Source organism: Sminthopsis crassicaudata, chromosome 4 (genome assembly GCF_048593235.1).
Source record: "Sminthopsis crassicaudata isolate SCR6 chromosome 4, ASM4859323v1, whole genome shotgun sequence".
NCBI lineage: Eukaryota > Metazoa > Chordata > Mammalia > Dasyuromorphia > Dasyuridae > Sminthopsis > Sminthopsis crassicaudata.
In genome coordinates, this window is record NC_133620.1 from 184937812 (window position 1) to 184951093 (window position 13282).

Genomic DNA, 13282 nt, shown 5'->3' on the forward strand with positions numbered 1-13282 from the left:
GCAGTGTCATACTTCCAACTGACCCCGCAGCACCCCTCTATTGGAGTCTTGTGTACCAGATTATTTAATGATTTGAAAAGATGATAATTAAAATTAACCAGAGTTCTACCTTTGAAGCTTTACTTGGCAACTTCAGTCCCTAATATACGCCTTTTTTTTTTTTCTGAACAACTAATGCACTTATGGTTTGTACCGTAAAGTTTAATTTAATTACACATTGCCTTGAATTTTTAAAAAGTGATGCATGTGTTTTAGTGTTGTCCCTATAATTAAACTTTAAGCTTTTTAAGTATGGGGGCAACAAAATAACAATAGGCAATTAAAAATTAAATAGTAAATGAAATTAATATTTGCTTTATAAATTTTTTGTGGAATCTTAGAATTAGATCTCATATCATAAATCTCTTTCAGTTTTGATACTATAAGGCATGCTCTACTCAAGTTTTCCTTCCTCTGATATAGTCTATCCTAAATAACCTTTAGGTTCCTTACTTCTCTCTAACCATTGTTCAGTCCTGTTCAACTCTTCATGATCCCATTTGGGGTTTTCTGGGCAAAAATATTGAAGTTGTTTTTCGATTTTCTTCTTCAGCACATTTTACAGATGAGGAAATTGAGATAAACAAGGTTAAGTGACTTGCCCAGGATCACACAGCTTCTAAGTATCTGAAGCCAGATTTCAACTCAGGAAGATGTCTTCCTGACCAGTCAAGAAGGAGCACTCTCTCCACTTCATCCATTTAATCATGTAATCATCTTAAAGTTTATAAAGTGCTTTACATACATTGTCTAATGTGGCACAGCAACCTGATGACTGTATTCCTTACCTCATGTAAAATGAAATTCTCATTTTATAGAGATTCAGAAAACTTAAGTAATTTACCATTGGTAATATAGCTGGTAAGCAGGATTTGTCTATGTATATACCCTTAGTCTACTGCCTAAGTAGTGAATGACTAACTTAGCCTAATTTACCATTCAACATGGTAAATAAACTTAAAGAAAGCTCATTAAATCCAAATGAATTGATTCTAGGTCAAGTACTCCTTCTACTTCATCATCATCATCATCATCATCATCATCATCATCATCATCATAATAGATGTTTCCCTTCTAAGTCAGAAGCTCTCAGATGCTACTTTGTTAATAGGCATTATCCAAATTAACAAAATCAGTTCTCCCTGAATATCACCGGAATGCATCTAATTGATAACTCCTAACCTCTTTTCTTACAGCTCCCAACTTTAAGCTTTATCTAAATATAGATCAAGGCATTGGTAGATTCATTTCTTTCGAGTAATTGTGTATCTCATTGAGGAGGCCATGTAATTTGTCTGGGGCTGGATGCAATCAGAACCATATCCTCTGCTAATAGGAGCATCTGGGGGAATTTTTCCATTTGAAAGAATACATATAGTGTGTTCTTAAACAAGCTCACCCTATTTTATACTTGACTTGAGGTTAATAATTTGATGGTCATTGATCATAATTGTTTCTGGTTGCATTTAGCAAAGAATCATAAAGTCTCAAACTGGAAGGAACCTTTCATAGGACCTTTAGTCTGATCCCTTCATTTTACATATAAGGAAGCTATGCCCCAGAAATGCTCATACAGGGAAAAAATAATAGAGGCAAGAATTAAATCCACACCTTCTCACTTCAAATTCAGTTCCTTTTCCAATATAACATATTGTCTTTCAACAACCTTATGATATTTCTTATTGAAGGAATTTTATAAGATTACATTTTGCATTACTGAGGCAAATAATTTATTTTGTATTAAATGAATAATACTCAGAAATCTCATATTTTATGCATTTTTAGTCAAATGTGTGACTACAAAGTTGATATTTACCATAAAAAAATAATTTGTCATGAACTGAGCCAACCATTCTGGAGAGCAATCTGGAATTATACCCAAAAAGCCATCAAACTGCATACTCTTTGATCCAGCAGTGTCTCTGCTGGACCTGTAATCCAAAGAGATAATAAAAAAGGAAAAATGTTTGTAGCAGCCCTTTTTGTAATGGCAAGAAATTGGAGAATGAGTGGATACCCATCAGCTGGAGAATGGCTAAATAAGTTATAGCATATGAATGCTATGGAATATTATTGTTCTGTAAGAAATGACCAGCAGGAGGATTTCAGAAAGGCCTGGATAGACTTACATGAACTGATGCTAAGTGAAATGAGCAGAACCAGGAGATCATTTTACACAGCAACAAAATATGATGATCAATTCTGATGGACATGGCTCTTTTTTTTCAGGCCAGTGTGGATCACATAGTATTTTCACTTTTTTTGTTTGTTGCATTTTGTTTTCTTTCTCATTTTTCCCAACATAATTGTGGAAATATATATATGGAAGAATTGCACATGTTTAACATACATTGAATTACTTGCCTCTGGGAGAGGGAAGAAAGGAGGAAGAAAAAAACTTGGAACCCAAGGTTTTGCAAGAGAGAATATTAAAAAATATCTATGAATGTGTTTTGAAGATTAAAAAGCTTTATTTTAAAAAAGAAAATAATTTGCATAAGCCTTTCTATTCCTTCTGTTATCTTCAACAAGGATATCCTTGATACAGATGAAGATCATTTTATAAAGATGAGAAAGTAGTCATGCAGATTAGGAAGTATCAGTGTTTTCTTGATCATTTTTTTGATTGACTTTTTTCCATTCTTTTGGTATGTCCACACTGTAAAGTAATCCCCTGAGGCTTTTGAAATAATTCAAAGGTCAATGGAAAGATGTGTAAGTAGTCAAAAGCATTTTTCCCAATGATAACCTATGCATCAGAGGTGGTAGAAGAGATGTGAAGAAAATATAGATGATTGTGTGGTGTAAGATTAGGCATGGAAGGGATTGCAATCAGTACTGATAGAAGGAACACCCATATGATGAAATTCTTCAATAACTGAAGTCAGTCAATAAATATTTCTTATTTACCTTGTATGTGCCAGGCACTGTGCTAAGTACTGGGGATACTAAAAGAGGCAAAAGATAGTCCCTGGCCTCAAGAAGTTTACAATGGGGGGGGGGGGGCGGGGAGGAGGGAGGGAGGAAACAAGCAAATATAGCAAACTAGCTACATTACAGGATAAAGAGGAAATAATTAAAAGACAGAAGAGGAATGTGAAAGACTTCCTGTAGAAGGTATGGACTGGAGAGACTTGCAGCAGGGTGACCCACAGAAGGTTATTACAATGACCCAGGTATGAGTTAATGGGGATCTGTACCATATACCAGGAGTATATGAAAAATAATGTAAAGGTGACATAAGAGGCTTTGGCAACAGATTGAATATGGGAGAATGAAAGTTAGAGTGGAGTAGAAGGTGACACTTAAGTTTCAGACCTGAGGGACTAAAAAGAAATGTTGCCCTTAGCAGAATAAGTGCTATTGGTATTAATATTATGTATGCTATATGAGGTGGGTGTGTGTACATTCACTAAAGTTATCTTTATAAGCTGTTATATATAGCATTTCTGAGTATACTGTATATATTATCTACACTATAGATTAAAATAATGGGGACCTCAGAGATTACTAAATTCAACCCTATCATTTCATAGATAAGAAAATCAATAATGAATGAAAAAAGTATTTTTTAAAAGTGTGCAAAGCACTATGCTAAGCTCTTGGAATGCAGATAGAAAAGAAAGTCTTTTTTGTCAAGGAACCTCTACTAAGGAAGTCTGCAAATGTGGAATCTTTCAGCTTCAAGTCCAATAGAGAGATCCTATGCCTTTTTAAGAGCAGTGGCAAAGCATATGGTAAAAGTGTCTTTTTTAATGTTGTTTCCATCGGTAAAATGATGAGCAGTTTCTGATGCTTCATCACTTAACAGTACCAGAGATACTGATTACAAGAATTTTCTTTTTTCTGGGTCTTCAATAAATGTGGCTGTAGCACCTGCAGGAGCACTTGGTGGGCTACATTTCCACAAGGATTGCTTCCCTAGATATTTCCTGCAAGCAATAGGCTGGAAGCATTGTTATTTCTAAGGTTCTTGAGTTGGACTTTCTCCATAGAGTTGGGGTGGGGGAGAATGGTGGTTAAGATAGTGGTGATAATTCGATTGACTTGTTACATGCTGCTTCTATGTCTCTTCTCCAACATGTCTTGATGCTTTCACCAGGCCATGTTGCTTGCTCTACAGAAGGTACTTGGTTGGAAGTTGGAGAAGTTATCCTTCTCCACAGAAGTTGATCCTAATAATACTTGTGGAGGCTAGGCTGAATGAAGGACTAGTAGTCTGAAAAGTGCTGTCGGGCTCCTGTCAAACATGACCCAGAAAGATGAAATGAGCTGCTTACAATTACAGAGTCAATTAGTATTAGGCTCCCAACTTTATCTTCTTTCCAGCACACAATGTTCCCTCCCCATGCATTGTACCTCTTTGTCCTGGACAATGTCTACAATAGTAAGCACTAATTAAATACTTGCTAATTGTTTGATTGTTAGAGTAGATGAAAGCATGGACTCTTGTAACTCACTTGGCTTTAATCCAATTCTCTAGGAGCTTTCATTTCAACGCATTTTGGTTATATGCTTGGTATACAGAGTTTAAAACATTGGTGCTTGTACAAAAACTCTTCTGTGCCTTAATTGCTTGCTTGCTATGTGCCTTATATATGGTAAACAATTAATAAATATAGAAGAATGTTACTACCTTGAAAACTCCAAAAGAGCAATGATTATGAGTCTTTCCCCTTTTGTAGTACAGTTTCTTGGGCCAGTATTTCCTACTCACAATTCAAGGACACAACAGTGCAGTATTTTTTCTCCACAGTCTCCAACGTTATTCACTCATCAAGTTTTTATTGAACACTAGTAGTAAGATTAGCACTGTGTGCTGTTCTGTGAGGGACACAGAAATTAATCCCTGACTTTCCTTTTTTGGTGGTCAAAATACTCATCACAGAAATTTAAATATATATTTCATAATTTTGAGGTCCTTGGAAATAGGTTACAATGAAGGCTTATATATAATAAACAGTTAAATAATAACATGTCACCTATTGATATATGATAAAGTGTCGACATAACTTCTATATAAGAACATCAAGGTAATAAAGCACTGGGCCTGGAGTTGGCAAGTTTTGAATGCAAATCGAGCTTCAAACACTTATTAGATGTGTAACCCTGGGCAAGTAAGTTAACCTCTATTTGCTTCAGCTCTTCATTTGTAAAATGGGAACATGTTAAAGAAGGAAATGACAAACCACTTCAGAATTCTTCACCAAAATGGATGAGGCCACAAAGAGTCCGACACAACTGAATAACAAGTAATATAGGAATTCTGAAAAAAAAAAAAAAAAGTCCAAATAGACTCAAGCATTTGGGGAAGCTTGCTGAAGAAATTGGGATTGCAACTGAACCATGAAGAGAAGGAAAGGATGTCTGGAGGGATAATTAGCATAGCCTGAAGGCCATGTGCTCCCCACCTATTTACTCTAAAGACTTTTTTTTTTTCTTTGATGGGAAAGAAATCAAAATACCAGTTTCATCAAAACTTATATGAAACTGGTTTAGAAAAAGTCTTTGAAATTGAGTTTTTATAAATACAAAGAATTGATTCTGAAAAGCAGGATGCATACAGGCTGAAGGGCTGGGTCAGGAATCAGGAAGACTGATTTGCTAGTTTTCTAATCTGAGAAAAATTACTTATACTCTTTTAATTTCAGTTTTTTCATCTTTAAACGAAAGACCCTTCATAGATTTGTTGTGAGAATCAGATGAGGTAATATATGTAAATCTCCATGGCACACCTCAAGTGTGCCATATAAATAATAAACTTTTAAGTAGTTCCACAGATAACTCAGGAACTTGCATAGAAGATCACACAGGGACAAATAAATTTTATCCCAATTCCCAATGCCTCTTTTCCTAATTTCCTTCTATCCTTTCTAAATGAATGGTTTGTCTTTCTCCTCAATCTTTGACAGAAGCTTACACATTCAACTCCATGTGTTATGAATGAAGTAAAGACAATAACAGCATTGTCTAATAGGTAGGAATTCATGTGGTTTGAGATAGGCAGAGAGTCTCCAGGGTAACTGTGTGCATGCATATCAGGTAATACCTTAAAGGGGAGGAGGTAAACTAACATAATAGAACCCTGTGATGGGAGTTTGAAAGAGCTGAGTAAAGATGGGGGGGGGGGGGAAGAAGATGGGGAAAGAGGGAAAAAGGAAGGTCAGCTTGAGCTAGGGCTTTTAGTCACTTTTTTCTTTCAAAACATTCTCATTTTAGAAGGGAGCCATGATAAAATATCTGGAATTTTTGGAAAACAGCCTTTTCTCAATTGGAACTCTCATCTAATTTGCATAATTAAATTTAATCATGCAGAGTTTTATAGTGATAGATTTTATGTATATTTTACTCTTGAATCAGAGGCCTTTCAGAATGACAAGAATTTAGAAGGGAAGTTAAAAATCATATAGGTCAACCTCTTCATTTTTACAAATGAGGTAACTGAGATCCAGAAAGGTTTAAATAACTTGCCTCAAGTTTCAGAATAAGTAAGAAAGCCAAGATTTGATTCTAGGTCCCTTGATTCCAAATCTTGTATTTTTCTTTTTTAACTACAATCTACTCTTAATTTAATTTAATCATATAATGGCTAGAGCTCAGACTTCAAAGAGTCATTTTGTCCATTTTGGTAGTATTCTTTATATTTGTGGGGGGGAATGAGGGTTTACCATATTTAACATATATTGGATTACTTGCCATCTAAGGGAGAGGGTTGGGGGAAAGGGGAGAAAAATTGGAACACAAGTTTTTGCAAGGGTTAATGTTAAAAAATTATGCATGCCTATCTTTTGAAAATTAAAAAAAAAACTTTAATTAAAAAAAAGAAAGAAAAATCAGATTAAAAGGAAGGGAAAAAAGAGAAAGAAAAAAAAAAAACAAGCAAATAAACAACAACAAAGGTGAAAATATGATGTTGTGATCCTCATACAGTCCCCATAGTCCTCTTTCTTTTTGCAGATGGCACTTTTCATCACAAGTCTATTGGAATTGGATTCAATCACCTCATTATTGTCCATCAGAATTGATCATCACATAATCTTGTTGTTACTATGTACAATGTTCTTTTGGTTCTACTCACTTCATTTAACCATGAGTTCATGTAAGTCTCTCCAGGCCTCTCTGAAATCCTGCCGATCATTTTTATAGGACAATAATAATCCGTAACAGTCATATACCATAATTTAGTCAGCCATTCTACAACTGATAGGCATCCACTCAGTTTTCAGTTTCTGGCCACTACAAAAAGGGTTGCCACAAACATTTTTGCACATGTGGGTTCTTTTCCCTTTTTTATGATCTCGTTGGTATACAGAATCAGTAGAGACAACACTGGAATAAAGGGTATGCACAGTTTGATAATCTTTTGGGCAGTAGTTCCAAATTGCTCTCCAGAATGATTAGATTAGTTCACACCTCCACAGTTTAGTAGTATTCTAAAACACTTAAAATCAGTCATTGTTCATTTCTTTCAAAATCTCAGGGATGGAGCTTCTATAACTCTTTTACAATTGTTTATGCTGGGTTTAACTCCAATCTACTCCTTTATCTTTAGAAATTTCCATCTTATTTTTAACTTAAATTTCTTGCTTAAGTATTTGCTCATTTTTTTTCTGGTTCTTTCTTCAGTGAAGATAGATAACAGCTGGTCACTGTCTATCTTGCTGGAAAGAAAAAAAGAAAAAGTATGTCATGATTAGGTAATTTTGTTTTAGAAAAGAACTGCCATACCAGTAAGAGCCCAAAGCTGTTAGAAAGATTCATCCACTTTCATAGTTCAACAGGGAAAAAAAGCATGTCAGTTCAAATTGAAGATCAAATTAATTTTGCCCTACATTTTGTAAGTAACTCTACATTATGAACATGGTAATAAATGAAGTCCTCATATATAGGATTAGTGGCCATTGTGAACTTCTCCCCAGTTGTTCCCATCTCTAATACTCATTACCAGTGTGACTTTGTCAGTTAATTTTCTGACACCTCAGTTTCCTCATCTATAAAATAATAGGGTTGGGCTAGATGACCATTGAATTTTTTTCCAATTCTAGATCTATTATCTTTTGAAATCCGTGTGCCCCAAAATAATTTTAATCAATCAGTTTTCAGGGGGGTCATCCTCTTACTCAGGGATTTCTGATGGTAATCTTCACTCCCAAATAGCCCTTACATATACAAAAATTGCTCTTTGGCAATTGACTCTGTTCTTCTTTATTAACTTACCTCAGGATATATTGGCTCTTCTATCTCTGACAGACTGTTCTACTCTACCCATCTCTTCTGATACTATCCTATCAACCAAGGCTATACAGGCTTTCAGGGCAGCTCCTACATTGACCCTCCCTTTCTATACTTAACTATTTTTTCTAGTCTTCAGACCCTCACATATTAATATATCTGAAAGGCATTATCCAATTAGACTGAAATTTTCTCTCCTGCTTATTCCCAATTAATCTGATTTTTAAACTCTGACCTGTTCTCTTGCTGCTGATCCTAAATTTATATATCCTAATGTATATGAAATTTGTGTTTTCATGGGCATAACTAAATTTGCAGAACAAGAAGTTCATCCTTTCGTGTTGTAAGCTGAGTGTAGAAGAAGTCTAATGTTTGTGTTGCAGATTTCTCTATCTTTCTGATGTTTTGTTCTTTGCTTTGCACCCAGTGGATACAAGTTTAGAGCTGTGCTATTTTTAATAGTGATTAATTGGAAATAATTGAACATTGGCTGTGCCAACTGTTATATCAACATGATGGAATATTACATAACTATTTAATATAAAAATATAAGTTGATGCTCAGTCGTTTCAGTCATGTCTTACTCTTTGTGCTCCCATTTGGAGTTTCTTGATAAAGATACTAAAGTGATTTTGCCATTTTCTTCTCCAGTTCATTTTATAAATGAGGAAACAGAGGCAACACAACAGTAAGTGTTTGAGGCATCTAGAATATACGGAACATTAATACAGGGAAATGTACACATTAAATAGAACTTAATAAAAAGGCACAATATGTAATAGGATATAGACCCCAATTGCAGTTAGATCAGAATGTGTTCTCAGAAAAGAATTTGTAGCAATGGAAATATAATTTACCATTCATTTCTCTTCTGAAATGTCACCTAAGTTCATAATAATGTTTTTAAAGCACTTGGTGGTAATTGCAGATTAATATCCTGTTCATCATCCAAGACCCACTTCATCTACTTTTCCTAACTAAAGCATATTATTTCTAACCTTACCATTCTTGTTTCAAAGAAAGGCCTGCAGTGTCAGCTAGGTGGTGCAGTGGACAGAGCACCAGCCCTGAATTTAGGAGGATCTGAGTTCAAACTTGGCCTCAGACACTTAACAGACCCTAGCTGTGTGACCCTGGGCAAGTCACTTAATCCCAATTGCCTCAACAACAACAAAATAAAACAAACCAACAACAACAACAAAACAAAGAAAGGCCTGCAGTTAGCCAGATATACCAATGAGCATTTCAGCTTGTTTGGGAACACACTGATTCTACTTTAACATAAAGTGTCTTTACTAATTCTTTTCAGGTTTTAATAACTGCATTTTATGATTTAAAAAAATCATGACCCACAGACTGATAGAGAAGAGTTTGGGTTATAAAACACAAATAATGAGCAAATCTTGAAACTAAGATGATTGGAATTCTTTCTTGGTAGAAAAGCTGTTTTTAAATGAAGAGCCTTTAAAAGGGTTTAATTATAAATTCTTATTCAAACTATAATTCTCCAACTCAATAAGTCTCCCCGTGGTCAAAACTAGTAGAATTAGGCCCTTGAAACACACTTTTAAAACACTCTTATTTTAGTTCTATGGTATTTTGTTTTGTTTTGTCTAAAGTTATTGTTTAATCAACATAAGAAAACACTTTTACCTTTATAGATTAACAACCACCTGCCATTTATTCTTTTATTGAATTACCTGGATCCTTGAGGAATTGTCTTGTCCAGAATGATACAACCTGTTGTTGTTGTTGTTTCTTGTCTTTTGTTCTCAAAGAGGAATAACTGATTCTATTTTAACATGTCTTTTCTAATCCTTTTCAGGTTTTAACAATTGTGTTTTATGAATTTAAAAAATTATAACCCATAAACTGATGGAGAATAATTTGGGTCACAAAACAAAAGAAAAGGCAAGTGATCATCAAGAAGGGGTTGTCTTGATTACAGGTGAATTGGATTTAAGGGAGGCAGGGCTGTGCAAAGTCACCAGCCTCATTCTCTCTTCCACTGCTATGCTGGCCCTATGGCAACATATAGATCAGGGTGACTGGAATGGCTCCAGATGTAGTGGGAGACCTTGGCCTTCTAAGGCTTTTCCAGGTCCCAGTTTGTCTGAGGCAATTTCCATACCCATGATTAAGGTTAGGTAAGATATGTGTTGCCTACTCAGAAGTGAAGCTAAGGTTGAAATCTATTAGTGGCCAGTCAGTGAGAACCAGAGTGATTTAAGTTTAAAGCTTAGAGAAAAGGCTCCATTTAAAATCTACTGGCTTGTCTGAGGAAGAACTTGACCCCTTGTCTTTCTGATGGAGCCCTTGTTGATTATCCGCTACCATGGTAACACATTCATTTATTTTCATTGTTATGTTTATATAATTAATAGGAAAGTCCTTTGAGAGTAAATGACTGGAGGTAACTTCCATCAAGGCAGAAACCATATTTTATCTGAATTTTTTACTTATCTCAACTTAGCAAAATAAGTATTAAATACATATATGTTGCTGTCATTCACCCATGTTCCAGTCTTTCTGTTGTTCTTCTATGATACTTGTCACATATGTCTTCAGGATTCTCCCTGAATTCTCACAGGAGAATCAGCTCCTGTGAATCTCTACATGGAGAAACTTAATTTTCCCCAAAGAAGAGATGTTATATAATATATAAGAAAACTGGTATGTGTGTGTGTACTCCTATTATCTTTATATACAGGAGTATGCTGATAAATGTTAAACAATTAGATTTTCAGAAAAAAAGAAAAAATGAAGCAGAACATACTTTCAAGTATACTCCAACTCATTAACATTTTCTTTTTATTTTCTTAATTCTAGAATATCAATAAAATAATAAATGAAGGGCAGATTTGGATTATTTGCTTATTTCTGAGGTATCAGTGATCACATTGAAACTTTAACTGTTGACTCTTAGATTTACTGGCTCCAGAACTACTCTGCATACACAAAGTAAATGTTAAATAAATTTTTATTTAATTCGTATGATCATTCATTTAAAGCTGAAAAGAATTTTACTAACCCTCTAGTGTTACACCCCTATGGACTACTGTAACCTGGTAGCTCCCAGGACAGCTAGGTGGCGCAGTGGATAAAGCACCAGCCCTGAATTCAGGAGGACCCAAGTTCAAATCTGGTCTCAGACACTTAACACTTCCTAGCTGTGTGACCCTGGGCAAGTCACTTAACCCCAGCCTCAGAAAAAAAAAAAAAAAACCTGGTAGCTCCCCTTATAGAGCTACTCTTAATGCCCGTCTGTTGACGGCACGGCTAGGCCACACTTACGTGTCTTTGGGCACCAACCAGGATCCCATAGAGACAGACCACCAGGACGTAGGGGTGAAGCGAAAGAGAACTTTATTCTTAGATAGCATATATTTATACCCCTCTGAGGATCTGGGGGAAGGGGAAGTCCTCTAGGAACCTGGCATAATGGGATTGGCCCAAGAAGAAGGAGGGAGGTGTGCTAGCCTTTGAGAGCACTAAGGAGGAAGGCATGGTACCTGGAATCAGACACCGCCTCTTGGGACTGTGCCCCACCTCCACATAGGACTCCCCTGTGCCTCAGAACCTCTCATCCCTCAGGTCCTCCCACATGCCTTGAAATGCATTCCTTTCTTCTAGAGGCTTTTTAACCCTTACACTCTAGCCCTCTCATTTTATAGATAAGGAACTGAGGCTGGGAGAGACTTGCCAAGGTCACTAGGGTACTTAAGTAGCAGAAGTTGGATTTGACCTGAGGACCTCATGCCAAATCCAATATATGTGATATTGCACCATATTGCTTCACCCAACACAGAATGGCTTTAAAACTAGCATGATAAAGTAGGCTCTAAGCCAAATTGTGCAGTGGAGCAAAATTATTATCTGCACTTTTCCCCCTTTCCTAACCAGCCCTTCCCCCTACACAAAATCCCATTCTTGCAAGTCTTTGCTCTCAGCTGGTTGACCCTATTGTCTAATACTTAAGGTACTGCTGAAAGTAACTCTCTTCTGCTTCCATGTTTTTCATTTCTCTCTTGATTTGTTTATCATTTCCATTTTGCTGACTCCTCAACCTCATATTTCTCCTACATCTTCAATGTGAATATTCCCTAATATTTCATAGATCCTCCTCCTTACTACCCTTCTCTCCAATCCATCTCTTAACGACTTCATTCATTCTCATGACTTCAGTTATCATTTCATGACTCTCAAATCTTTATCTCTAGTCCTAGTCTCTATCTGGCCTAGAGTTCTTTACTCCTGCATTTTCAGTTGAAAGGCTAGCTTTGAGTGGCCTCTTAGTACTTAAAATTTAGTAATTTTTATAATTTTTTATAATTAAATTAATTTATACTTAAAAATTATATTTTATAATTAAAATTTTTTTTCCAAATACATGCAAAAATAGTTTCGAATTTTTCTACTCTCCTCTCCCTTCCCCCCCTCCAAACAGCAAATAATTCAATATAGGTTAAGTGTGTGCAATTCTTCTAATCATATACCCACATTTATCATGCTAAATAAGAAAAATAAAAAAGAAAAAAACAAGCAAGCAAACAACAACAAAAAAGGTGAAAATGTTATGCTATGTTCCACATTCAGTCCCCCTAGTCCACTCTCTGGATGCAGATGGCTCTCTCCATCACAAGTCTATTGGAATTGGCCTGAATCATCTCATTGTTTTTTTTTTTTAATTTTTTAATTTTTAAAAATTTTTTATTAATTTTATAATTATAACATTTTTTGACAGTACACATGCATGGGTAATTTTTTACAACATTATCCCTTGCACTCCCTTCTGTTCCAAATTTTCCCCTCCTTCCCTCCATCCCCTCCCCTAGATGGCAGGCATTCCATACATGTTAAATATGTTATAGTATATCCTAGATACAATATACATGTGCAGAACCAAATTTTTTTTGTTGTTGTTGCACAGGAAGAATTGGATTTGGAAGTTAAAATGACCTGAGAAGAAAAATAAAAATGCAAACAGTTTACACTCATTTCCCAGTGTTCC